This window comes from Acomys minous (genome assembly GCF_964271855.1).
Source record: "Acomys minous genome assembly, chromosome: 11".
NCBI classification, from domain to species: Eukaryota; Metazoa; Chordata; class Mammalia; order Rodentia; family Muridae; genus Acomys; species Acomys minous.
The window spans coordinates 106,855,290-106,882,802 of NC_140492.1; the positions used below are offsets into that span (position 1 = coordinate 106,855,290).

Consider the following 27,513-nt stretch of genomic DNA (forward strand, 5'->3'; position numbering starts at 1 on the left):
CCTCCGCTCTCTCCCGCAGCACATACTTGGCGCTGAAATCACACTGAGTATGAACTTGTGAATGCAAGCAGTTCATGTTTTGCTTCTAAATCACTGTTGGTCTCTCCTGTCCTTTAACACGGACTGACAGACAGACAGACAGACAGACAGACAGACAGACACACACACACACACACACTGCTGACAACAGGGCTTTGCTTATGGTGTTAGTGCCTATGAAAATGTTCTTCCTCTCAAATGATTTTTAAAAAATATATATTTCTTCCTGGAAACAGCTCAAAATGGGGATATTTCTTATAGTTTTGGGTGGCTTTCCAGGTTGCTTTTCATCCAATTTTTTTCTCTTCAGAATTGTAGATTCAAATTCACATACTTGTGCTGTGTATGTCTCAAGCTCGAATAATTTGAAGAGGTTTTTTTGACACTCTGAGTTCCCATGGGAAATATAAACTCCTAATAGCTATAGTACTTACTTGCCAAGTCCTATACAAATAACATTTATAGACTCAAAGCAGTATAATTTTGGTTTTATATATTTAAACAGCTGAAATGATTAGCCTGTAAGAGAGACATCTTCATTGTGGTTTGAAATTTTTAATTTTAGGTTAAATTTGTTGTTAATTTTTTTGCTATCCTTTAAAGATCATACCAGGGCTCTAAAGACAAATTGTCAACATAGAATTCTTGTCTGTATCAGCCAGATGTACATAAGTAGTTTTTAAAAAATGGAACTCTAATATAGCCCCTATAAATGCACTCACTTTGTGAAGAGATGCTACAATAAATTCCTTTACGGTGGCCAGGGATGGTGGGAAAGATGGCTGGTTGATATTTATTTACTCATTCCTAATTGACTGTATCAGTGGGACAAGGTAAGAGTGGCATCTGTGACAGGGAACTGTCCTTTCCCCAGGTGTTTGCAGCCGTCTAGGGAAGCGGTGCGTGGAAGCTGCCTCAATGGGCCTTGCTTTTGACTCCCTGCTCAGTTCCCTTCTCATCCTAGGGTCAAAGCGTATCGTTTTATGGCAGCTTTTAAAAGATATTCCCCCTATTTGACCACCTCCCCTTGGTGGGGAGGCCTGGTGGCACTCAAAGAAAGACTAAGCAGGCTACCAAGATGAGACTTGATAGCCTGTGACCATATGGTGGGGGAGGAGGTCCCCCTCAGCCATAGACCTAGGGGAAGGGAATGGGGTAAAAGTAGGAGGGAGGGAGGGAGAGAACACAAGCAATGGGACAACAATCGAGTTGTAATCTGAATAAATTAATAAAATTAAAATAAAAAGGATATTCCCTTTAGTTTTAAGGTTAAATATAATTGCACTATTTCCCTCTTCTCATGCCTCACTCCAAACCATTCCACATACCCTATGTTTCTCTCTTTTGAACTCATAGCCTCTTTCTTCAGTCATTCTTGTGACATGCATGTACGTAAACACACATATATTTCTAAATGTAACGTGTTCAGTCTGTGTAATGTCCCTTGTATGATGGCTTTCAAGGTCTGAGCATTTGGTGTTGGAAAAATCAACTGGTGTGTTCTTCCCTGGACAGCTGCAACAGACAGAGACCATTTACAGAAAATTCTGGCAGCTTTGACCTTCTTACTTTTCTTGCCTGTAATCTTTATATTACCTTGCTTGGGCTTTTGTTAGGATAAGTCAAGTACCTTGGGATTCATTATCAAACATTCATTTGTTGTGTATACAACTCACTGAGTGTTTAGAACCAGGAGTCATAGAGATGCTGGTCAGTCTTTATGGGGGCGTCTGCACCTTGTGTTGGCACTTTTTCTAGGTCCTAAAATCTAAGACCTTCATCCTTTCAGTTCTCCTGGACATGTTTGGGTCCCAGCCCTTTTGTAAAGGGCAAGAGATTAAAAAGGAATTCAGAGTTGCCAGGGGCCCTGGGGACAGCAGGCTGTGAGAAAAAAAAAGAAAATATCTCCTCAAAAGCAATCGATCTTTCTTTGTTCCTTCCTAAAGTCGAGTTTTTTTTTTTTTTTTTTTTTTTTTTTTTTTTTTTTTTTTGGCTGACTATGGAACTTCTGTTGCATAGAAGTTTCTGTAAAACTATGCATGTCTGCTGTAGACAGATGGATTTGACAAAAAGATGTATCCAAGAAGGAACCTATTACATCATGAACTTGCTAATGGCATTTGGAAACTATTAACACTACCTACTAGTGCAATGACGTAAGTCCACATTGAAAAAAAATATTATTTCTTGATTGAACTACATTTTCCAGTGTTATTTCAAAATTTGTCTTTGGAAAAGCTCACTCTTCCCTATGACATTTTTTTCCCCCTTGTGACATACAGAGGACTAATCTGATTGCTTGCTTTTGCAAGAGGATTTAATGATTTCCAGTGAGTGGGTTTTCAAGACTTGCTATCCTACTGTGAGCATGTGTTAAAGAAAGCAGAGCAAGTCAAACGCAGCACAGAGCTCTACCTCATAAGGCGAAGTGTGCTACCAAATGGTAAATGCTTCAATCCTGTCTCATCACACCCCTGCCCCTGCCCATTTGCTATGCCCTGGTCTAAGAGAAGCTCTCACTTAATTTCTAGGCAACCAATTAACTCATCTTTATGGTGTCAGTAGGTGACACAGTGTGCAGTTATACTGATGAAGTACCCACCCAGATTGTGCTCCCCTAATTTCAAGAAGCTTTCGTCTTGGCTATCAGTGGGATCACACTCAGCTCATGAAATACTTCTAAGCCCTCAGTCTCTGCCTGTAAAATGAAAAATAGGATTAGTGATCTGGAAGTTGAATGGATTGTTGAATCACGACAGGGCAGTGAGAAAGTCCGCAGAAGAGAGCATTGCAACCTGTAATTTGTAATTCATCGGGCAGCCACACATGGTTATTATTGTAGCGATCAGGGTCAACGTCCTTTCCTTCTGAAAGCATATTCTCAGAAATGAGGGATACTGTCAAAGCAAAGCAAGCATTCCTTTGGCATTGAAAAGTTTATAGAGGCTTTGGGGCTTCAGTCCTTATCTGTCCACCACTTGAGTACTAAATTCCCAAGAGCCTTTGCTGGGATAAGAAAATATGGACGCGGATGTGCAAACATACTTAGTTGACATGCTGCCACCCAAATGTCGCCCGTTGCAGTGATTATCAGTATGTTAGTAGAAGCCAAAAGGGAAATTCTCAAATATTTTTCTTATTGATTAACTTTCTATGCTATGTCCAGTTCTTTCCAACAGGATGGATTTCCTTGGTAAACTTGTGCGATATTTTTTTCCTTGTGCGTAAGGGTAAGCACGCCCTGGCAGCCCAGGTTTAGAACTGTTGGTGACGAAGTTTTAGAAAACATCATCTCCTCACAGGAAAAACTGAGTAGGAAAACTCAGAGTGACAAATGCTCTTGGATTTCTTTTTTTAAATCCTGTTTTGAATCTCTATTAAATTCCTCCAATAGAATGTTTATGTAGGTTTTAAAGCAAGACTTATTTCTGACTCTTCTTATTCTACCTAGCTGGTTTAGAAAGCCCAGCCAGCAGTTTTGAAGCCCCAATTCCTAGTTGGTTCTACTTTGGAAGGTTATCATCCTTTTTGGAACACTAGCCATAACTGTGTCCTATATTTCAATGCTATAGAGGAACTTTCTAGAAACAGTAATAAAAATGGGATTTTTATGGAACGATAAAATGTTACTCCTTTCCTGTCCATTTTTAGATCGTTATTAAATATCTTAACATTTTATTATTCACTTATCTCCTATAAATATCCTGCTCAGAAAAGATTATCGTAGCTACAAAGTGCAGCTGTATGTAGTAAGTTGCATATGTCTCTGTGAGATCCTAAAATAAGGCAAGAGATCCAGGGTTCTGATTAGTTTGGCCCATCAGTTTGCAATCTCAGCGGCTTTGCCTAGAAATTTCTCATTCCTCTAAAGCCAAAAGTGGGTATCACCCTCCCCACACAGTCTCTTTGTACAGATTTAGTTTAATTTTTGACAGTTTCTTGTCGTCATAATCCCCTCAATCATTTTGTTATTCCTTCTTACATGCCCATTCAATCTTTTTTTGGGATGAGGTTCTCAGCTGCTTCTCCTCCTTTCATATGCTGTGTAAGTGCATTAGTATGTTGTGTGTGCATGTGTTTGTGCATGCAGATATGTGTATGAATATGTGAATATGTACTTATGCATGTGTGCATGCACATACATGTTGTAATTTAAAGTTATTTCTTCTATGCCCACTCTAGCTCCCAAATATGACACAGAGGCCCGTTACATTTATAATAAGCTTTAAGCACCATAACTAGGCAGATATTCATCTATTCTAACTGGACTATGCTAGCCTGCTCTGCTTCCCTGCCATGTGCCCCCTGCTACTTGACATGTAGCATTGCTCCTGCTCTTACTCCTGCACATCCCTGTCCTCATGGCCACTTCCCATGATGCATCATTCCTCATGGCCCAGTGATCTTCCTCTTCTGGTCTGGCCTCCTCCAGGCCTGGTAACAACCTCCTCTCCCCGCCTCCTCCCGTCCCCCTGCCCCCATATTAGGAACAGAAGTCCCGCCTACTGTCTCCTCTGCCCACTCAGAGACTCCTCAGCTTCTTTATTAACCAGTCAGTGATAACTGGGAAGTAAGTTTTACACAGCATTGAGACAGCAGATTCCCCAATAGCGACCACATTACCAGAGTCTGTTAGCATTTATCTCACTGCCTGTTCAGCAATTAACAATAGCATATACAGAGACACACCTTAAAACAATGTAAATGAAGGTCACCTCTACACATCTGCACATGCATGTGTGTGAGCATGTGCACTTGTGTGTGTGTGTGTGTGTGACCATACTTGAGTGTATATGAGTATGTTTGAGCAAGTGTGTGTGTTTGTGCATGTGTGAGATGTGTTTGTGTGTGTGTATGTATATCTGTGTGGGCATGTGTAGGTGCTTGTCTACTTGTATGTGTGCATGTGTGTGCATATGTATATGTGTGTATATGCATGTCTGAGTGAGCATGCGTGTTTTGCATGTGTGTATGTGTGTTCATATGAGCATGTGTGAGTATGGGCATATGATTACATGTGTATGTGTGTGTTTACATGTGTATGTATGCACTTTTAGGTGCATGTGTGTATATGTATATGTGTGTGCGTATGTATGCACCTGAGTGTGCTGCATGTTTGTGTGACTGTGAACACATGTGTTTATAAACACAAATATAAATGTGTATGTATAATTATATGTGTTCATGTGAGAGAATGCATATATGTGTATATGTGTGTATGCATGTGTGTGAACGTGCAGCTGTGTGTGCATGTGCCACATGTGATAATGTATAAGTACATATCTGTGGGCTCACGCATGTCCTTGTGTGTTCACACCTGTTTGTGTGTGCATGCACAAGTGTGTGGACATGTGTGTATGAGGTGCATGTAGTGCATGTGGTGCATGTGGTTGTGTGCTTGTGCGTGTGTGTGTGAGAAAGTCTTATTCAGGCTGTCAGAAATGCTGTGTGTCATCACTGCAACGATCATCTCGTATCCAAAAGACTCCACCCTAGGGCACTCCTTCCTTGAAGACATTCCATCAAAATGTATTTAAATTTAAAAATTGTTTTTGACAATGATGATGACGACGGTGATGATGACGACGATGACGACGATAACAATAGACACTCCATCCCTTCTGTGGTGTCTAGCCTTGAGTCAGATGATGTAGATCTCATTTGGGGCTGTGAACTGAGCAGTGCCTTCTCAGCACTGATGAGTGATGAGTCTCTGCTTCCTGCACACTGCTGAGAGTGACTTCTTTAGGGCTCAGAGTTGCACCAGTGTGTGGTATAAGCAGAACCACTTTGAAGGCAGTTTAATCCCACATCCATTTAGTGAAACATCAGAAGTAGCTTCCACCATGGGGCCTGTTGCTTTCCTAGCCACAGGCTTTGACCAGGTCTACAGTGCCAGCCAAGCATTCCTCTCAGGACTTCAAATCAAAGCTGGAAGTGTCTAGTTGTCCCTGGCACTGTTATGCCCCTATGACATCTGTGGGCATATCTTGACTGACACGTTGGTGTTGCGGAACACGGGGGCCAAAGTTTGATTATGTCATTGCTGACTTTCCTCCTTTAAAACATGTATCACTATGAATGTGAATCAACAGGGGCAAAGCTTTCAGCTTGGTTATAACCAAATTCTCTGTGTCCAGCATCTAAAGTGTGCGGTCGTTTTCAGCAAGGATGTCTTACTGGGCTGGTTCTGGTGGGCAATAAAAAGCAATGGCAGTAGCCTATTGTTTTTGAAACCTCTGGGGATTTCCTGATAACTCATAGGGAGATATACTTGGCAATGGGTTTTTTGTTGAAAGAATTATTACTTCTGGGAGCAGTATTACCTGTGAATGTTGGAGTGTTCTAGTCAAGCACTTCCTGTAACCTTTTGATTAGCTGTACGCCCCCCTGTACAGCTCTCTATACGTTCTTCTTTCCTTTGGGTCTCCCTATCACCCCCACATCTCCCCCACTCCCTGCCCTTCTCTTTTCATTTAAACCTTTCCACTCCTACTGTCCACTCCCCTGTGAAATGCAGCTACTTGAGCAGATTTCTCTCATTTATGCAAATGGCACTCCTGCGAGGCCACTCTCAACATGTGTCACTGCCAGCTTTCACGTGCTGTGTTCTGGCAAAGAAGCAACCACCCGACGTAGGTCACATGCCTCACCTAGTGGATGGGAGACCAAGGCCATAGGCTCATTTGTGACGGGAAGAAAAAGCAAGTTGGTTCTGTATTTTCTTTGAGTTGGAATGTATGTACCAAGGTACAATGGTACTAGAGCTACTGGGGTGGCTTGTATTTAACAGAAATTTGTTTCTTACTTTCCTGCAAACTGCAAGTCTGAATCCAGGGTGCCAGCATGGTTGGGTTCTGGCAAAGGCCACCTTCTAGGCTGCAGATGGATGACATATTGTCATATCTTCACATTTTAAAGAAAGAAAGCGAGCTCTCTTGATTCTTACAAGGCAGTGTGCCCTTCAGGAGGGCTCTACTGTATGATATAGTTACCTCCTAAAGGTCTCATCTCAGATGCTATCACACCAAGCGTTGGATGTCAACATACGAAATCTGGAAGAAACAAACATTCAATTCATAGCAGTCATCAACTGACACCTTTCTGTCAGACCTTTATTTTAATTTATAAAATTTCTCTTTTTTCCAATTGTTTAGTACACCTTCGTAGAATATAGTTCTTATAAACAACAAGTTAAATAGGAAATATCATATTTTTTTCTTTAGGAAAAAAATCAGGAATATAATTTAACTTTTAAGTTTTTTTTTAATTCCTATGCTATGTCTTTTCCCAAGGCTGTTAAAATGTAACTCAACATTATGATTACACAGATTGCTACAATTTAATGACCCCTTTCCATTGTGAAAAGTGCTTCTGGCATGTTTCTCTCTCCTTGCCTTTCCCTCCCATCAGCCTGGTTATTCAGTGTCTTAATTTGTTGTCTAAGAAAATAGCTTGGAGAATATTAACAGTGTTAAAATGGCTTATCAAAACAGAGCCATTCATTACGATTTTCTGAGTATTTAATAAACTTGGTGTGGATTCTTACTGGCAGAAACTTTTGCTGGGGAGTATCTGCCCAGCTTAAGGCAATCCTCCCCCATTATTTTTTTTGCATGGGGTTCAGACAGTGCTGGAATTAACCTAGACATGGTTCAAGCCTTTCTGTTTTTTGGAAGCTAAAGCTTGTCTCTACTCTGAAGTCCCAGGGTCTAACAAACATAGTCATACCACAAATACAAAAGAACATAGACATCTACTCAGTGAATAAAAATAGTTTTCAAATAGTTGCTTTTAAAAAATCTCCCTATAAAGTTTTAATTTTCTTTCAATAAAACCTCGTAAGCTGAATTTAGGCCTTCTCTTGTATATAGCAGGTTTAGATATTTTGTTGGGTGTTAAGCCAATCATAACTTCAGCTGTTCTAAAAACCAAATTACTTTTCTTCCTCATAAAGCAAATTTATAATCAAGCTATTTAAGAAATAAAGATGACAAATAAAAATCCCTTTAAAGCTTTATATCCTGACCTAGAAAACAGAAGAACTGATTCATTTTAACATCCTCACATTTATCTGATTGAACTGAGAGCTCCTGAAAGGAATTTCCCCATAACTCCACATTCTTGTTTATTGTCCTGGCTTATTCCAAAAACATTTTAAATGTACCGCTGCAAAGAGTAAAGTCTCAACCAAACACTCAAGCAATCATTTTACTTTGTCAGAGCTAAAAGACAAAACAAAAACAAAAACAAAAAAACCCCCAAAAACCAAAAAACAAAACAAAACAAAAAAAAAGAAAGAAAAAAATAGAAGAAGAAGACAAAAGATCCTTAGAATCTTTATCCCGAGGCACTAAAAAATACTCACATGGCTCAATATTTAAATCTCAGAATCTGAAGAATTAATTATACCTAATAAAGACTTTCAACACACATACTTCTTTTAAAAGTATGTTTTGAGATGCCATGCATATATACAACGTATTTTGATCATACCTGCCTTTCTCCCTAACACTCTCTAGACTTCCCCATATCTCCATGCTATCTCTGTGCCCACTTTAAAACTAAAACACACCAATGGATCCACTTGCTTCTGCCCATATGCACACGATTGTATGGCTATCTGCTAGAGCATGGGCAGTACTTCCAGGAGCCACACTCCTGAAGAAAACCATCTCTCCCCACTGCAGCAGCCCCCAGCTGCCAGTAGCTACTCAGTAGGTAGGGATAAGACTTCATGAGCCCTTTCCATCTGCCCTGAAATATTGACTGTCTTGATCTGTGACCACCGTGAGGCCATGAGTATAAGATCCTTGTCATGCCCAGAAGACACAATTTCCAGGAGTTCTCCCCAACCTCAGGCTCTTAAAAATCTTTCTACCCCTTCTTCTATGATGCTGGCTGAGACTTAAGAGGGAGGGGCTTGATAGATATGTCCCCTCCACAGTCACTCATTCTCTGCTCTTCTGTTAGTTGTGAATCTTTGTAGTAAACGCTGTCCACTGCATAAAGAAACTTCTTAGACTCACACACTTCTGTGGGCTGAGACCTGTACGAATCTATGGGGGTAGAGAGAAATGTTGAGAAGGCAGTTGGACAGCATGCCAATTTAGGGAACTAATAGTAGGAACCTCTCCCCTAGGACGTAAGACCTCCCCAGGCATGGATTCTTGGCCAAGCTACAGTACCAGGCACAACTTTCCTCCTGTTTAATCAGAAAGCTATTATTACTCACAATGTTCCTGCCACTATTGCACCAATGGGCTTATCTTGCCAGGATGGTTGTTATTATATCTTACTGAGTTCACAGCTGGGTCAGACTGCTAATGACTTTTCTACCCTAATGCTACCTCTGCATAGCACTTTCCCGACCTAATAAGATTAACCAGTAGGGAGGAAGCTTCCAGGTCTGGAGCGGCTTGATTTCTGCACATCTTATGACCTGAGTGTGTGGTATCTGCAACAATAGTGTCGTGTCATCAAGTTATTGTGGGTAACAGAGAACAACAGCAGTAGCCTGTAAATTTGGGGTTGTCTGTGCCCATGCCCTGCTTCTTTCCATACTTGGAACTACTTAAAAAAAAAATAACCTATGGCATCTTGCAAAAACACCATCCTCCCTTTTATAGTAGCTCCATTAAAATTCTTCGCGTGCATGCATGTGTGCTTATAAAATGCTAAGTTCCATGTCAGAGTTAGCCCCGCCCCCCCTTACCCTTACTAGAGTGCCCATATGAGGACTGAGCTGTCCAAGGCCACAGAGGAAGAGGATGAGCTCAGTCCTGATGCGACTTGATGTTCTGGGGTGGGTGGGTGGGTGGGTGGGGCTCCCCAACTATGGAGGGAGGATGGGCCTGGCTGGGAGGAAAGGAGGTCGGGAGGCTATAACCAGGATGTAAAGTGAATAATTAATAAAAATACATATCAAGGGAAAATAATGAAATGCTAAGTTCCCACATGGTTTTTATACTTTAGCATTAGTTATCTTTCCTCAAATTCTCCTTTCCCCTCCCTACTCCACCTCTTCCCCATTTAACCCTTCCACTCCCATCACTTTCCTTTCCTCTGTATACCATTTCCATTCTATTTGGATCCTTCCCTTAGAATGTACTCTTCCCTTACTTATGCCTCTTATCTAGTTTCCTGGTTGTTACAGGTACTTTACATCAACCACACAAGTCTAAGGATTTGACACTAGCATCCACACATGAAAAGAATTTCTTTTTCTGTGTCTGGGGCATTTTATCAACCTAGTCTATAAACTAGGATGCTATCATTTTGATTTAAGACAATATTTTAGCCTAGTGTTATTCTTACCTACATGGTCTTGAGAATCAGACTGCCTTGGTGTTGACCTCAGTTCTGCCACTTAGTAGCTTATTACTCTGGAAAATTCTTTGATCCTTGGAGTAGTTAAGAATGCTTCACGTGGAAATTAAGTAAATTAATATTCATAAAACGCTAGGAATGATGTGTATCTCACATGAACTGCCTTGTAAATGTTTGTTGCTCGTAACAGCAGGGGAATTGTTTCTTTCACAGACTGTGCTGACTGAAGTTTATTCAGCCAGCTTCCAAACTAGGAGTTTGTTTCCATGGGCTTTTCCTGATGGGTCCTACATAGCTCTGTGCTGCTCTGTTTTAAGGCTATTAAATGGAACAATTTCCCCCCTTGATTCCATCAGTAAGCTGCAGATACATCATTATGCAAAAAAAAAAATGCGGCTACGTTATTACTCACTGGTTTTGAGCAGGTAATGCAGAGCTGCTTGGGGGACATGGAGGCGTCCAGACATAGTTCTCTCTCTGTATTGGCTAATCATTGGCCAAGATTACTGTTCCAACCCTCTGACTATGTTCAAAATTATTTTGGTCTCCAATCCTCTGGCTTATGCTAACAACACTCACTTAAAATTCCTGATTTTACATAAACAAAGCAATAGCCTTGTTTCCTTTTATTTGTGTGTGTGCACACTCACAAGTGTGGGTGTGTTCGTGTGTGTTGCATTTGCATATATATGTGTATATGTATAGATATGTACGTATATATGCATGCATATTTCGGTGCCTAGAAGTGGACATGTGCTCTCTATAGTGGAAGTCAGAGGACAACTTTGGATGTCCGTCCTCTCCTTCTACTTTTATGAGACAGTCTTCTTCTTCTTCTTGCACAAGTGTTTTCACCCACTGAGCCCTATCACCAGACACCCTGCCCTACCCCCACCACAGCCTCATTTCTAAAACTTTTGAATAATATAAAGAATAAGTGACACTTAGAATAACTGTTTTCCCTGAGTGTGAATAGGAACGTGGAGCTACCTTTTCCTTCTGGGTGAAGGTTGCATTTTAGAGTAAGTGTTGGTAAGCTACCACCTGTGGACCAAATCCTAGTCTACCTGTTCCGTGATCTGTAGCAGATACTGCAGCACTGAAGTGTAATTTAGGCAGATAAGAATGTATTTTGGTAGTCTTCATTGGGTCTGAAGCAAGCAGCCCACAACAGCATCTTTCGGGGGAACTCAAGGGGGAGGGCGAGATGGGTTTGCCAGGTGACATTGTGTGGGACTCTTCACGTTGGGATCTGTTGCCCTACTGTTATGGGTACATGACATCATGCCAAGTTGTATAGCATTCTGTTGTGTTCTGTAGAGTGTTGTCCTGGAAATGTTACCAGGCGGTGGCTGATTATCTTACATAACTATTCAAAGGAAATGTAAATGGTTCTGTTGACTTTATTCCGTATCTCTCTATTCTTTCTCTCCTCAAGTATCTTTCTGTTCTTTACCATGAAATACGCCGCCCCCATCAACACTGTATTGTGAGGGAGCATAGTGCACACAGATTTGCATTCAGACTCATTTGCTTTATGAAAGAGAAAGCTGTCAGAAATTTTATTGACAATACCATCCTTGTTCATCCTTGTTTTCCTAACATGTAAAATAGAGGAAAGAATCCCTTCTCTGCTTACTGCCCCAGGGAAAGCAGTGACAGCATGCACAGAAGACTGTAGAGTGCATACTTTTTCTTGTGTCTTTAGCAGCGTTCTCAGAGCGGCCCGGTTTCTTCTCGCGCAGGGCTACGGGTGGCTGTGGATTGGAACGCAAACTTGTTCTGCGTGAACTGTTAGCGTCAGCTGTGCTGGGTGGGTTGTGAGTCTGTAAGCATGAGGGAGCTGGGTGAGAGAGACTCTTTGAGTATGTTCTCCTCCGGTGTGGTTTCTGCTTTGTTACTTCTTTAATGTGGATGCTGCTGCTTTGTGGGGAGATCCTGGGAGTTATGCAAAGATAAAGGAAAGATGGCAGCCTTGGGAGGGAAAGAAGGCAGTGTTTCTACCACGGCAAAACCAGGAAGCCGGTTTATTTCAGAAACAGTTGCTTTGCATCAATCTGTCACGTAGCCAGAAAAGTTGTTAGCTTTTTAAAGACAAAGGAAGGAATGTTTCCTTTTTAACAAAAATAGACTCCAGTTGGTAGAAACGAGCACTTGCTTGTGAGGAGGCTGAAGTGGAGTTTCTGAAGGGTGAGGGAAACGTGATTCCATTTTGTTTTCACTGAACTGAGCAAAGAAAAATCAACATTTTATGCAGATAAGACATCCACGCTTTCAAGAGATCACTGCTTTGAACTGTAATCACACTAAATACATTTCCTTGCATTCACATTGTTTCCATTTGGGAAAACCTTAGTGAGAGCAGTTGCTCATCTTCGCCTAAGTAGCTTGCCATTTTAGACATTATTTCAGGCATTTAGAGAAAATGCTTCAAATTATGATCGTGAACTTGAATTTAGAGGAACCCCTGACCTCTTCTTTTAGTCTCTTGGTTATTTGGAGGACAGTTATATCAGTTGTGTTCTTTACCTGTGCCTGTGTTCCCCAAGCCAAGATCTTAAAATGTCAACCAGGATTGTTTTCCCAGGCTACCAATCAGCTTGGGAGTGCTGCTTATGTAAACCAGGTTGTGATTATTAACCTGCAGTCTAAGGAGGCCTTGACTGGGAAATCTGACGCTCCACACATTTCTGAAATCTCTCCAGCCGACTAGTCTAGGCATGCACTCCAAATGGGTGTTCAGGGTCTTGAGCAGGCAGGTCCAGTTACATAAAAGGCTAGGTGGCAACACACACACACGCACACGCACACGCACATGCACACACACACTTTTGAAGTCTTAGTGTCAGTTGCTAGCACCCCACAGGCCAAGGTGAGGCATGGAGGGTTCTCACAGTCCTAGCAGAGGCGAACAAAGCTGTGAGTTGCAGTGTATGCATACACAAGGCGCGTGTGATCTGAAGCCATTAGTGCACACTCAGTGTGCTAAAAGAGTAGTTTACTCTAAGCAGTGTCGGTATTTTGGGGCCTGTACTTGAACAGCATTTGGTGGTGGTGGTGGGGGAGACATCTGTGGGGTTTACTCTTGGTTTTCCATGTTATTATTTCATTTTTTCTTCTGTCCCAAAATCCCATGTTTGCTCTTATGACTGCCCACTGAATGTGTCCTGGAGAAACCACCAACAAACGTGTTGCAAAGAATACTCATTATGTGCCTTTTTTTCCTGGGGACTGACAGCCTCTCATGGGAGTCTGTTGAGGGCCTTTCATAGTACTACTTCAATCATGAATAATACAGTTGTGTAAAAATAGACAAAATGTAGGTCTTCTAGGAGCCTGCAACTTGCTCGGCCAAACCGATGTTAAACAAATGTTTAGTTATGTACGTGAAAGTCTGGCAGCAAGACCTGTTACGGAGAAGGTCAAACAGTGTGTAGATGGAACGATAGCGGGGGGGGGGGGGGAAGGGGGGCAGGGGGTGCTCTTCATTAGCTATTTGGGGGGGGGCGGGAAGGCTTCTGAAGTGAGGGAGTGAGCTGTGACTATCTGAATAAAGTGTGTTTTCAGCAGAGAGATAAGCGGCGCGGTGCAAAGGCTTCTGGGACTCGCAATGGAAAGAAAGGTAGGAAATATGATGGGTGAGGAGACAACCAGAGGCCAGGTCAGATCACGCAGGGCCCTTTTGGACAGTAAAGTCTTTGCACTTAGCCTCTGAGTTCAGTGGCAATCCTAGGTCCTTTGCGGGGGAGGGGGGGGGCGGGTAGGGGGCGGGGCTGGCGAGAGATACCATCTGATGGCTACTGTAGGGAGTCAAGCTTCGAAGCTTGGAGCCTGTCATGGTGGAGAGAGATGCTGAGGGGCTGTTAGGGGAGACAGAGTGGAGGCTGAGAGGAGGGCAGATCCTTCAAGATGTGTTTCATTTACATAATCTAAATTTAGAGTCCATGATCAGCTCTGCAAAGCTGAGCATATGGAGAATGTTTCCCCAAAGCGGAGCCAGCATACATCCGGTGACATCTGAGTTAATTTTACATGCTCCCTCACATGAATGGATTTCTGCATCTTAATGACTACTTATGAATTCACTGCTCATTAGAAAACATAAAACTTGCATGTAAATCCCATGGTTCCAGTTTTTATTTGTATTAGAATAAAGTATTGATTCTACAGTAGAGGTAGTAAAAAAAAATAGGAGAAATATTGGATGTCTAGAATGGGGATGCTGATGGGACCATCCACAAGGCTCACTTCTCAGGTGGTTTTATACCACGTGAGAGTCATTAGGAATTAGCCTTTATCAGTTATTTATGAAATCACAGGCTTCATATTAATGGATACCTTATTCAGTTGCACTATAACCCTGTGCGATGTGGGTGGTAAAGCTTTAAGCAGTTTCACTCAAGAGACTAGGGGAGTGACTCTCTGGGAGTGTAGGGCCTTGTTCTAGAATGTCTCCTCTGGGTTCTTAGACATGGTAAGGTTGTAAGAGTGATGTGTAGCTCTGGTGATTCTTCTGAAAATAAGGACTTAGTCTGATTTGCAGAGCAGTGTAGCATCAGGACCTTGGGCCTTTCTATTCCAGCATGTGACAAATATTCTGAAGAGAACAAACAAACAAACAAACAAACAAGCAAACAAATCTCCTCTTGTAGGGCCTGGGTTTTGTTTTCTTCACATCAAGATGCAGGAGTTTCAGTGGAAAGGCTGAATCTGGGGACTTGGAATTGACTTGCTTTTTTCTTCCTAATTACATGCTTTCCAGGGGTCCAGACGTTGGTTACATGTTAGCTTCTCTTCTGTCTGGATGTGCAACTCTCAAACCTCTGACTTGCATCCTAAACTCTAGTCAGAGAGGGATGACCTCACGAACAACCTCGGAGCCACTTAAAAAGTGACTTACCCTACCTTGAGTGTTAGTTTCTGTCAGTGTCAGGGAGAGACTGAAGAGAAATCTCAGGCCTAGTGCAATGAAGGTTGAGTGACACGCTGTGGGGTGGGCGTGGGCGTGGGCATGAGTGTGGGGTTGGGGAAGCAGCATTAGAGTAAGAAGAGCTGAGATCACATGGAAGGGATTTTCCTTCTGCCTGGGCACACGGGATCTGTTTTCTACCTGGTACTTTCTAACAAATCAGACATAAGGGGGTGGAGGGGGGGCGGGGAAAGCGGGCCACTGCCTTTGACAGGAACTTTGGTGCCCTTGGCGGAGAGATCCTGTGGGAACACAGAGGAAGGGAATGCAGGCTAGCCAGATGAGACCTGAAAGGCTGTGGGTCCATCAATGGGGGAGGAGGACCCCACCAGTCAGAGGTCTAGGGGAGGGGAATAGGGTGGAAGAGGGAGGGAGGGTTGGGAACAGGAAGATAAGAACAAGGGAATAACAATAGAGAAGTAATGTAAATAAATTATAATAAAAATATATAAAAGATTTTTTAAAAAGGCTTAGATTACTTCCCCCCACCCCCAACATATTAAGCGCTGGGATATAACTCAATGATTGAATTCACAACTACCATACACAAAGCACTGGATGTAATCCCTGGCATTAGGCATGAGCACACACACACACACACACACACACACACACACACACACACACACACAGTGGTGGGGAAGAGGGAGAAAGAGAGAGAGATGGTGGGACAGCCAGACAGGAAGAGATAGACAGAGAGGAGAAAAAGAAAAGAGAAGACAAAGGAAGAAAGATAGAAAAAAAATAAAGAAAAGACCAAGTTCTAAAAGCCCAGCCAAGCCCTTGCATTGCTAGTCCATAGGGAGTCTTCATACACGTGTTCTGGTATGCAGAGCCTGCAAAGGGATGATGGGCAGGCAGAGTGACACAAGCTCACGTGACTGGAAGAAGAGGTTCCAGGAATGTAGTGGGAACCTCCTAAAAGAGCAGTTCTAGGGTAGCCATGAGCCTGTGTATTTCTCGGAGGACTTTCCTTGCAGAGAGAGGAGCTGCAGAGAGCAGGGACAGTGCCTAAATTGGCAGTTCTCAATCTGTGGATCTGGGTTTCTTTGGCAAACCCCTGTCTCCAAAATTTACATTATGATTCATAATAGTAGCAAAATTACAGTTATGAAGTAGCAACAAAAGGAATTTTATGGTGTGTGTGTGGGGTGGGGGAGGGTCACCACAGCATGAAGAACTGTGTTGAAGGGTCACAGAGTTAGGAAGGTTGAGGCTCATTGGGATAAATAACCACACACACATTCACTGCGCATGGGAGCTGTTGTCTTTTCCTTGTCTTTTATGTCTGCTGTGCCAAATATCCGGCTAGCCCTGGAGGGTTCAGACTGTTTGAATTCATTTCTACAAAATCATGTTAAAAAAAAAAAAGTTAACGCTAATTCGGTAGCTTGCAAACTCCTTACTTGGTGAGTGAAAGATTCATAGATTAAAAATATCAACAGGGTGAGAGTTAAGGTCTAAACATTTTGTGTCCTGTGCTAGATAGTTCTATGTCAACTTGACATAAGTAAGAGTGATCAGAGAGGAGGACACCTTAACTGAGAAAACGCCTCCTTAAGACCAGGCTGTGGGAGGCCTGTAGGGCATTTTCTTAATTAGTGATCGATGAGGGAGGGCCCAGTCCATTGTGGGTGGTGCCATCCCTGGGCTGGTGGTCCCGGCTTCTTTAAGAAAGCAGGCTGAGCAAGTTGAGAAATCTGGTAAACCACAGGCTTCTGTGGCCTTTTCATCAGTTCCTGCCTCTAGGATCCTGGCCCTTTTGAGCTCCTGATCTGACTTCTTTCTTCAATGATAGACCATGGAGTCAAAGTGTAAGCCAAACAAACCCTTCCTTATCAACTTGTTTTGGTTACGGCATTTTGTCATGAAATAACAGCACTAGCCAGAACACGTCCCTTCTATCATATGTTGAAATTTAATCCTCATATCGGCGGTATTAGGAGTGGGGCCTTTGGGAGGTCATGGCCTTGTGGGGCAAAGTCCACCTGAATGGAGTTAATACCCTTAATAATCAAAGGGGAAAAAAAGCTATCAAATTGAGTGTTGTGGAAAGAAGAGAGGCCTGAAGAGAAGAAAGAGAGGAGGGAAAGTTCTGTAATTCAGTTTCAACTAAAAACATATATTCTTAGAAAGCATATAACTCATCATATAGTTTAAATGCGGGCCATGAAGTCACCGTGTCAGGGCATTTTGGTTGGCTAATCACTGACAAGTCACTTAGAGTGTGAGCTTGGGTTTCTTGCTTTGTTGAATGGGGTTAACACATGCAGGTTCTTGGAAGCTTTTAAATGAGGTAATATATGATGGAACTGGGTTTAGAATGATAGATGTGTTAGATGATTAAAAAAAAAAAAAAGGAGGGAAGCCTGCAATAACTAAAACCCTTCGCCCTTGTGCCGGATTAGAACACATAGGATCTGATAACTACTAGAAATCTGCTCTTCCTACACACCGAATCTACTGGTATTAGCCACTAAGGAATTTAAGACAGAGAGCAGAAAGGCAAGAATGTGCTCACACTGTAGATTTTTCATTTAATAGTGATCTAGAACTCCATAGCCTCCAGAACCGTGAGCCATACACTTTTTTTTTTTAAGTAATTATCTATAGGCTATTGGGTTGCGGTAGCTCAAAGGCGCTAAAACCTAAACCGAAGGCAGAGGTCCCTGCTTGCTTCATCAGAGTAAAGTAAGTAAATTCTAAATGAATTGATCTTGGAAGCCATTTGGAAGAAGTAGAATTCAAGGTAGGTCTTGGAGGGAAGATGGGAAGTTGGTTCTCCAGGAGGAAAGTGAGCCCCAGCACAGGTGAACAGAAAAGCCCTCTTGGAAGGCGTGGCAGTAGGGAAGTGCTGAGTTAGTTCTGGAGAAAGTGGTAGGAGCTAAGGCCCGTGAGGATGTCTGCATGGGCCCATGGGCAAAGATTGGGCAAGTTTAAAAACAGTTTTATTCTCTTATTTAAGTTTAGAAAAGGAAGTTGCAAGAACCATCCAGTAGCTTTACAGTATTTCTCAGCTGGCTCTAGCACTTGCTAGTGCTTTTCTCTGCTTCTTTGTTTTTCTCTCCTTGTCTCTCTCTATTTCTCTCTCTCCATATTAGAGTTTTGTTTTGTTTTTCGAGGCAGGGTTTCTCTGTGTAGTCTTGGCTGTCCTGTACTTGCTTTGTAGACTAGGCTTGTCTTGCACTCACCGAGATCCATCTGCCTCTGCCTCCCTGAGTGTTGGGATTACAGGTGTGTGCCACCATGCCTGGCTAGATTTTTTTTTCTCTATAGCAGTGGTTCTCAAGCATCCTAATGCTATAGCGCTTTAGTATAGTTCCTCATGTTGTGGCAACTCCCAAGCATAAAATTATTTTGTTGCCATTTCATAACTATAATTTTGCTGTTCTTATGAATCATAATGTAAATATCTGCTATGCAGGACATCTGAAATGCAATCCCTGTGAAAGAGTCGTTAGATTCCCAAGGGGTCATGACCCACAGGTTGAGAACCACTTCCCTAGAGCATTTGAGAGTGAGTTAGAAATGCAATGCCTATTCTACCTTTAAATATTTCCTAAAAGCTAAAAAGCAAGGTGTTTTATTTGTACAACCTGGATGTAATTTTTAAAAAATCAGAAACTTTAATATTGTTATGCAAGTGTCACCTGGTGTGAAAACTTTATTCAAATTTTATAAATTGTCCCAAAGACAGAAGATTCATCTTCATTTCTTCTTTCCCTTCAATTATTTCTTCTCCCCTGTCTGTTTCTGCCTCTATGTCTCTCCTTTCTTTCTTTATTGACATCATGAAAAGGGCTCACATGGAAATACCAGCCATGGGAACAAGATATCCCTGAAAGAAGGAGACCCAGGGAACAAGGCATCCCTTTCAGAGGCATTGGCAACAGTGTACTCTGCAGATAAGGGACAAAGGCAAGCTGATAATGAGGAGAGAAGCCAAAAATACAAGGATGCTCTTATGTTTGGGGGTTTTTCACCTAATTATGACAAAGAGATTTCTACACTGCTTTACCAGGAAGAAATATGGTGCAATTGGAGGCATCTTGGAGCAGTGGTTCAGGGCACAGCAATCCCACATGGGTTGGAACCAGGCTTTGCTATTTATTCACTGTGAAATTTGCAATAGGTACCTGTGCTTTAGTGTTTCCATGTGTAAAATGAGGATAATAAAACAGATTTCCTTGCGGGACTCTTGCAGGGATCAAAGGAGGTATAATTGGCCAACTGCTGTACTCCAAGCCTCTTTGACATAGAGTATAAGAGGTGTTTGGAAAATCAACATAAGTAAATGGCTTTCCTATTCTTATGTACTGTATCTTTATCATTAACTTTATGAAGTCAGTGCTATTATTATAATTCACAGATGAGACTTAAATATCAAGTAATTTGCCCAAAGTCATGTAGCTGTTGGCACAAAAAAACACATATTATTCTTCAGGCTTTCTGCATGATTATATCCACTAGGCAATAAAGATGAGCTAGTGACTCCTTAATAGGCTAGAGGGCCCAGAGTCAAAAGTCCTCTGCATAGAAATAATTGAAGGTAGGAAGGTGCGTGTTTGCTAAGGGAGAGGCTGTCTATGAGACTGAGTACTGCAAATGGTTGCCTACGAAGTAAGAAGATAAAGAAGAACCAATGAATGAAGCTGAGGAGGAATAGCCACAGATCTGGGGACAAAACAGGATCAACAGAGAGGACAGGAAGAGAGGGTCTGGGGGTGGGGTGCATATTTTTTGGGATTTGGAGAACGATGCAGGCAGAGCTGAGACCTAAGACTGATCAAGGGGTTTCTTAGCAACCTTAACAAGAACCTTGCCACCACTGAAGGCAAAGACCTATTATCACTGGTTCAGGAAGAATCTAGAAAGAGAAGCAAGACTTCCTTGGGAGTAAGCAGGTAAGGGATCTTTATCTGGTAGAGGTGATTTCCTTTATCATGTAGCAGGGACACAGGGATGATAGAGAGGCTGGAAAGAGTGGGTTGGAAAAGATATTATTTTTGAGTCTTTGGTCAATGGGATCCCCCAGACCCTTCCAATTATCATAGGCTCTTGTGAAAACAATTGGTTACCTTCCATGACCGATAGTAAGATGCTATTGGTGAAGACACCATGTACTTATGTTACAGGACACAGAGAAATCGAGCTGGCACCCAACTGGAAGCTTCACTGAAAGAAGTCATCAGTCTTACCTAGCTACAAGCCTTTTGCATTATAATAGTGATTTGCCTGCAAGATACGCACACCAATGCAATAGTGGCACAGATGTTATGGGAAACCAGCCACTTTTTAAAATATTGGATTTAAGGGCTACTCCATGAGATCAAATCCATATCTGACAGTGTTAATGAGACCAAGAACCTGAGGTTATATAGGCCATCTGCACCTGGGGAACACCTACTACTATTATTTGTCTAAAGGAGCAGAGCAGTGTAATGCCATATATCCATAGATCAGTGCGTCACTCAGTTCTCATCAGGGAAGCTGCTTCTTGCAGTAGATGGGGATTAACACAGAGACCCGCAACTGGGCAACATTCTGAGAGTGAGAGACTTGAGAATACTCAGCCCCAAATGGGATGTTTTTATTATTATATCTGTCCCTTCTAGGATCAGAGACTGATATAGAAGAGGAGGCAGAAGGATTATAAAAGCCAAAGGTGGTTGACAACTTCAAGGAAACAGAAATTTTCAGTCCCAAGAGGACTGGTGCATACCTGAACTCATAGACACTGTGACAGCATGCCCAAGACCTACACAAATGCAAGCCATGTCAATCCCAGCATGGACGAGGGGCAGTGGAACAAAGTCCCTCCCCAAACCAGGAGGCTATTTGCAATGGATAGTTCCTGGGAAAGAGATAATCAGTCTTCTTCAAGGGTGTGACATTGGGTATTTCAGCAACACTCCAGGGCAGGTCCCATGCTCAAGAGTGGTTGGGTAACAAATAGACTTCATATTATTTTGTGTTCTTTGTTTGTTTAATTTTGGTGTTTTGTTTTTAAGTTTTTATTTATTTATTTTTAAATTAAAACTATTTTTTATATAATATATTTTGGTCATGGTCCTTTCCCTCCTCCAGCTCCTCCCATATCTTCCTTACCTTCCTACCTACTTAATGTCATTTCTCTTTATCTCTATTTCTTTCAAAACAAAACAAAACAGAAATAAAGCTCATAAAAACACAAAAACAAATCAAAATAAGAAGCAAAAGACAAATAATACCAAGACAGGACAAATGCGCATGAGCGCGTGCGTGCGCGTGCGCACACCCACACACACACACACACACACACACACACACACACACACACACACACACACCATAACCCAAGTGGCTGATATGCTCCTAACCAGGAAGCTATTTGCAATTGATATCTACTGGCAAAGGGAAAAATGAGTTTTCTCTATTTTTTTTAAGAGAGAGAGAAAAATTATGAAGTTGAGTAGGTATGGAAGAGAAGAAGGATCTGGAAGAAGCTAAGGAAAGGAAAAGAATTTGATCAAATTATATTGTACAGATTTCTCAAGGGCGTAAATAAAAACATAGAAAAGAACATGGCTTTAGGGGCAACACCGGTGACTGTAATTTATTTAAAATTGTCCCAAATCCCTGGGAAGTGGACAGTGAAGTTGTTTACTGTAAACAAATATATTTGAGACTGTGGATAGAGATCATTTAGGCATAGCCTATGCTTAGAAGTGGGGAAGTCTGCTGTGTGGTCCCACTGGCTATTCCTGTGGCACTTTCTCCAGTGTCACCCTGGAATTTGAGCAGAGGGAATGGGTTGAGTCAGTGTAACTAAGCGCTTTAAAAGGAAAGTCAATGATACTGAGAAGCCTCAGAAGTCATGGAGAAGTTTGGTTGGAAATGGTTAACTATAGGCTACGGAGACAAGAGGAGGCTGTACAGACTAGGTTAATGCTCTCCAAAATTTTCTCTCAAAATATTCATGGCAACAGACAAGAGAGAAAGCTTGTCTTTGAGGTATAGGTGCATGGCTCAACGTAGCATATTAGAAGTATGAAAATCCCAGCGTCTTAAGTTTTCCTTTAAAAAGATTTAAAATGTTATTACAGATCTATTTTTTTCCTTTAATTTAAAACGAAGCACTAGGTTCTTGATAAAATAGATGCCTAAAAATGTATGCCTTGTTTTTCAACGTAAAGGGCATATGGAGGTGAGTGTGGGGCGGGGTTCTGTTTTTCATATTTTAAAAGCTGTAAGAGAGGGAGCCCTATTGTGGTACATCTACACTATGGAATACTACTCAGCTATTAAAAACAAGAAATTTCCAAAATTTGTGGACAAATGGATTGAACTAGAAATTGTCATAATGAGTGAGTTCACACAGAAGCAAAAAGAGCTAAATGGTATATACTCACTTATATCGAGACACTAGTCCAAGGTGTACGTCCCCATGAAAAACTGTACCTACCAGAATAGTGGGTAAGAGGGGAGGACATCCTATTGAAACTTTAGGTGTGAGAAGCCTGGGAGAAAGAGGAAATGGAAGGATCCAGTGAGTCCTGGAAAACTACAGGCGAGTCTGGGCCCTGGGGTCCTCCGCAAACTGTGGCAACAGCCAAGGAAAAAATAGGCAGTAAAAACCTTGAACCCCTACCCAGACTAGCCGATGGACAGGACATTCTCCACTGTTGAGTGGAGAAGGAGATCTAACTTTCACACAAACTCTGGTGCCCCATATTTGAACATGTCCCTTGGACGGAGATGCCTGGTGGCACTCAGAGGAAAGATAATAGGTCACCAAGGAGAGACTTGATACCCTTTGAGCATATTCAGGGGGAGGAGGTCCCCCTCAGACACAGACTTAGGGGAGGGGAGGGGAGTAGGGGGGAAGTGGGAGGAAGGGAGGAGTGGGAGGATACATGGGATGGGCTAACAACTGAGATGTAATATGTATAAATTAATAAAAATGTATTTTAAAAAAAATAAAACAATACCACCAAAAAAAAAAAAAAGCTGTAAGAGAAAGGCAAAGAAAAAAAAAAAGATCAGGACCAAGGGCAAGGACAGTGAAAGGCAGGGATGGGAAGGAACAAATAGAGCAGACACACTGAGGCTGTAGATAAAGAGAGATTTCTACATGTCATCCTGAAAATGAGAAAGTTCCGTGTGCCAAGGGGCTCAAAAGCAGCAGCAGCAGACAGACCACAGAGTGATGGAGATGGAGGCTGTCTAGGGTAATTTTAATTTTATTGAGTTTTTTTTTTTGATTGTTTATTTGTTTAGATCCTCAATGCCAAATTTCTCTCTGGAGGGGAACAGAAGAAAAATTAATATTTCAAAGGGAGCATTTGTAAGATGTGAAGGCAGGCATTTCATTCTTAAGCATTGTCTTGAAGTGAGAGGCAGAGATTAATAGAGCCAATTTAAATACTCTTAGGGGTACATCTAATGTCTGCCACTTGCTATATAGTCTCCATTAAGTGTAGACGCAGAAATACCTATCCAATTGAAATGTCATCCGTGACACGGAGGAGTTTTTAAAAACACATTTTCAATTCATTGATAGAAGTCTTTATTTACTTTATCTCTGAAGATGTCTGTCTCCAACGCCGAGGAGGTGACTCGCAGAATTCGTGGCTATTTTGGGAGAGGGAGCTATCATTTGTGGCTCTGTTGTTCCTATGTTTTAAAGTAACAGATATAGACGTCTATTCATCCCAGTGGATGGAGTTTAGCAGCATAGAACATGAGCGGCCAACAGCACCACTAAAGGAAATGCTGTGGTCAAAAGTCTAATGTTAGTCATTTATTCGTAATGTTTTGAAATAATAGCTGGCATTGATTGCTCCCGTTGGCAAATAACTTTAACATTTTTCACTTCTACCTTGTTTTGCTGGTTGAAGAGCATATAAGTACTGTTTAAAATAGAGTGAAGAGTAGCAGGAATAAAAATATCCGACCACCTCCAACTGACCAATGAGAACGTCGTCATGCGTTTTGTTAAAACTTGTTTCAAGTGATTTCATGACAACTTGATGTGTGCATTGCTGGAACTATGAGCAGTTAATGTATAATCATGAAAGGTGAACATTTAGCTTTGTTTTAAAAATTATCTCGGGGAAATGTGGGAAGCTTGGTGGAAAAGGACAGTAAATAGACATGGGCCATACATTAGTAGCTGGGCAGTGTGAGGACTAGCGATCCGCGAAGTTCCGTGAGCACAGCAGCTCACTCGGAAGTGAGTGTGGGAGCACTCCCCACGCTTGAATCTGGCCTTTTTGCTTTAATTGTCAGGCCGCCTGACACTGGAAGGCAATGTCAGTGTGATGATGACTGTAGACCTGGACAGAATACTTAGCCTTGCTTTGTTCCGTCAGCTGGTGGGGATCATCATCACCACACTGTGTTAAGATTTTAGACAGTTGAGATCAGAGGGCTTTCACGGAAAAGCTCCATCCCTGTGATCTGTAGGAGATCCAGAGGCAGGTAGTGGTGGCTCCCCGCGGGGGTATGGAGGGGAGTGTCAGTCAGTGCAGGGACTGCCTGAACCTCAGAAGGATGGTGGGGAGTAGGGCTCTTTGCCTCTTGCTCTATCAACACCTCCCTCATCTTCATTTTAAAAATTATCCTGGAAAATCGTATGCAAAAGAGCAATAAAGAGCAACGAGTCAGGCATTAGTAGGATGACAGTGTAAGGACTAGCGTCCAAAACGATGCCTGACTTCCCGTGACTTGTCCCTTTGACAAGCAAGGAAGGACTTCTACCTAATCGCGTTTCTCTAACTTTACTTTTTTCTCCCCAGCCGTTCCTTAAAGACAGTCATATGCATACTGAAAGTTAATTATGATTATGCTACATTATTTGTTAAACACAAAAGTTAAGTTGATTGATTACTGTAATTTCCTCCCGTCTGTATTCCAGATAAATCAATGACAAAAAGGAACACTATTCCGTAACCCTTGAAAACATTTGGTTCATTTTCCAGAATAGAAAATTACTTCACTTTCCGGAGACATTATTGTTCCAGAAGCATAGTGCCTCTGCTCATTGGTAATCATTACTTTATTAAAACGCATCTCGTGGATTGCAGTATGCCTACGTGTGTATGTGTGTGTTGCTTGTCTGTGTATGGGGCTATGGAGGCTAAAGGTTGATGATGTATGGTATTTTTTTTTCTTTACTTTAATTTTTCAGACAGTATCTCACTGAACTCAGAATTCACCAATTTTGGTCAGGTGGTCTGCCAAGAAGCCCCTGGGATTCCCCCTTTGTCTGCCTCTCTCCCAGCTCTTGGGTTTCAAGTATCTTCTGTGGAGATCTGAACACGGGCCGTGGTGCTTGTCTAGAAAATACTTTACTTGCTCGTATTTCCTACTCCACTTTTATTATTTCTTGAAATAAAGCTCAAGTCATCCCCATGAACGAGAATGAAGAGAAAAACCGTCCAGGAAGCGTTGGAATTGGCAGTAAGTTGGAGTTTGGCCAGGACAGGGAAGGGTGGCTGTTTAACGTGCTGTCTCATTGCCACAGTATTGGGCAGAGCATCTTCAGATGCTTCTAGAAAGACTCCATTGGGAGAAGAGACTGGGATAAACAGAGGGTGAGGGTGAGCCAGCATCCTGGTCTGACCGAGTTCTGCCGGAGTTCCATGAGTCTGCTTTCACAATCATCTTCATTGTTCACCAAGTGTGAAACTGTCTCATGATCATGTGCGACCTCCTGATTTGGGGGGTGCTGCTTAGGAGTCTGTGTTACAGAGATGCTCCCAGGACAGTTGTGAGATACAGTTGGGCTGGAGAACTGCCGGAGTAAACAGTGGTGGGCTGCGGCACAGCTTGGAAGCGCGCGTGTCTGTGTCCGGGTGCCGTGTAGCTTCTGTGGGATGAAATCTGTCTACTGGAATTCAACAAGCAGCAGCACAGAGGACATATTAGCCAGGTGCTGATGACATGGCCTTCGGCTTTCCCAGAAACCCGCTCCTTTAGGGTGTGAGCTTCTGGAACTCGCCATCTGGTTTTGATTAAACCCTGCACTCAGAGGCCAGGAGGGTCATCTGCAATGTTTTCCTATAAAGTTCTGCTTACTATTTGTCTTTATTTTATTTTTATTTATTTATTTTTTGTTTTTCTCCACTGGGAATTCATCTTCCAGCCCTCTCTGGGGGTGTTTGTAAGGCTTCCTGAGGGTTCTCTGGTCTCTTAGGTTTCTAATTTTCTATACTTTTATTTGGGATACCAACCTAGGACTTTAACATATGAACCTTTGTAGAAGCCCACAGAAACTGCAAACGCGCGATGCTTTTTTGTTGTAAGCCAAGGCACCACTATCCTTGAAAGGAGTGCGATTTCACTCATCTCTTGTGTGTACTAAGCATAGCATTCTCTACTGAGGGGGTGGGATCTAATAGGGAAGAAAATGTTGCCTGGCAGTGGGTGACAATTCCTCATGGAGCTGTGGGGTCAGTGTGTCCAGCTGCAGTTTGCTGTGGATGAATTGTGCTTACATCCCAGTTTTCAGGACTGTCTTGGTTTTATCCTTCGAGCTGCTGTTCGCTCATCTACTTTAGGACCCTTTGTGTCCAGTAGGGTCCTGGTTTGCATAGTGACATGTCAGCCTGAGAGAGAGAGAGAGAGAGAGAGAGAGAGAGAGAGAGAGAGAGAGAGAGAGAGAGAGAGAGAGAGAGAGAGAGAGAAGAAGGAGGAGGAGGAGGAGGAGGAGGAGGAGGAGGAGGAGATAAGACTATTCTTGAAGATCCTGAATGATGCTCAGTTGACTGAGTGATTTAACCAAATTGAGGCTTATCCTAATACTTGTAGGTCAATATAAGAAGCCCCATTATCCCACAGCTTTGCCCTCCCTCCTCCCTGGCCCTGCCTCCACTGTGTCATCAGGGAGGCCTCCTAAGAGTTTGTAGGGGAATGCCAGATTCATTATTTATGCTTTACCCATACCCACAGTCCTTCATGACCTCGCTGTATGCCTGGGACATGTATTCTGGCTGGGAAGTGGTCTGCTCAGATAGAGCAAAGACTCACACGTTCCTGCATGAAACCTTTGGCCATTTGAAGCCTGGGATTCCAAAACCGAGTGCCTGGGAATAGCCTAGGCGGGAAGTTGTCACTGCATGTTTGTTGTTCTTTACGGCACAAAAACCTCTGGCCACGTGTAGGGGCATGGCCTGAGGAGAGAGAAGAGACTG

General features: G+C 42.4%; 1 protein-coding gene across 5 annotated transcripts in view; it reads left to right on the forward strand.

Moving 5' to 3' along the window:
* PDE4D (phosphodiesterase 4D) overlaps positions 1-27,513 on the forward strand; it is a 1,423,826-nt gene that overhangs the window by 43,663 nt on the left and 1,352,650 nt on the right. The gene's annotated exons all lie outside the window — the stretch shown is intronic.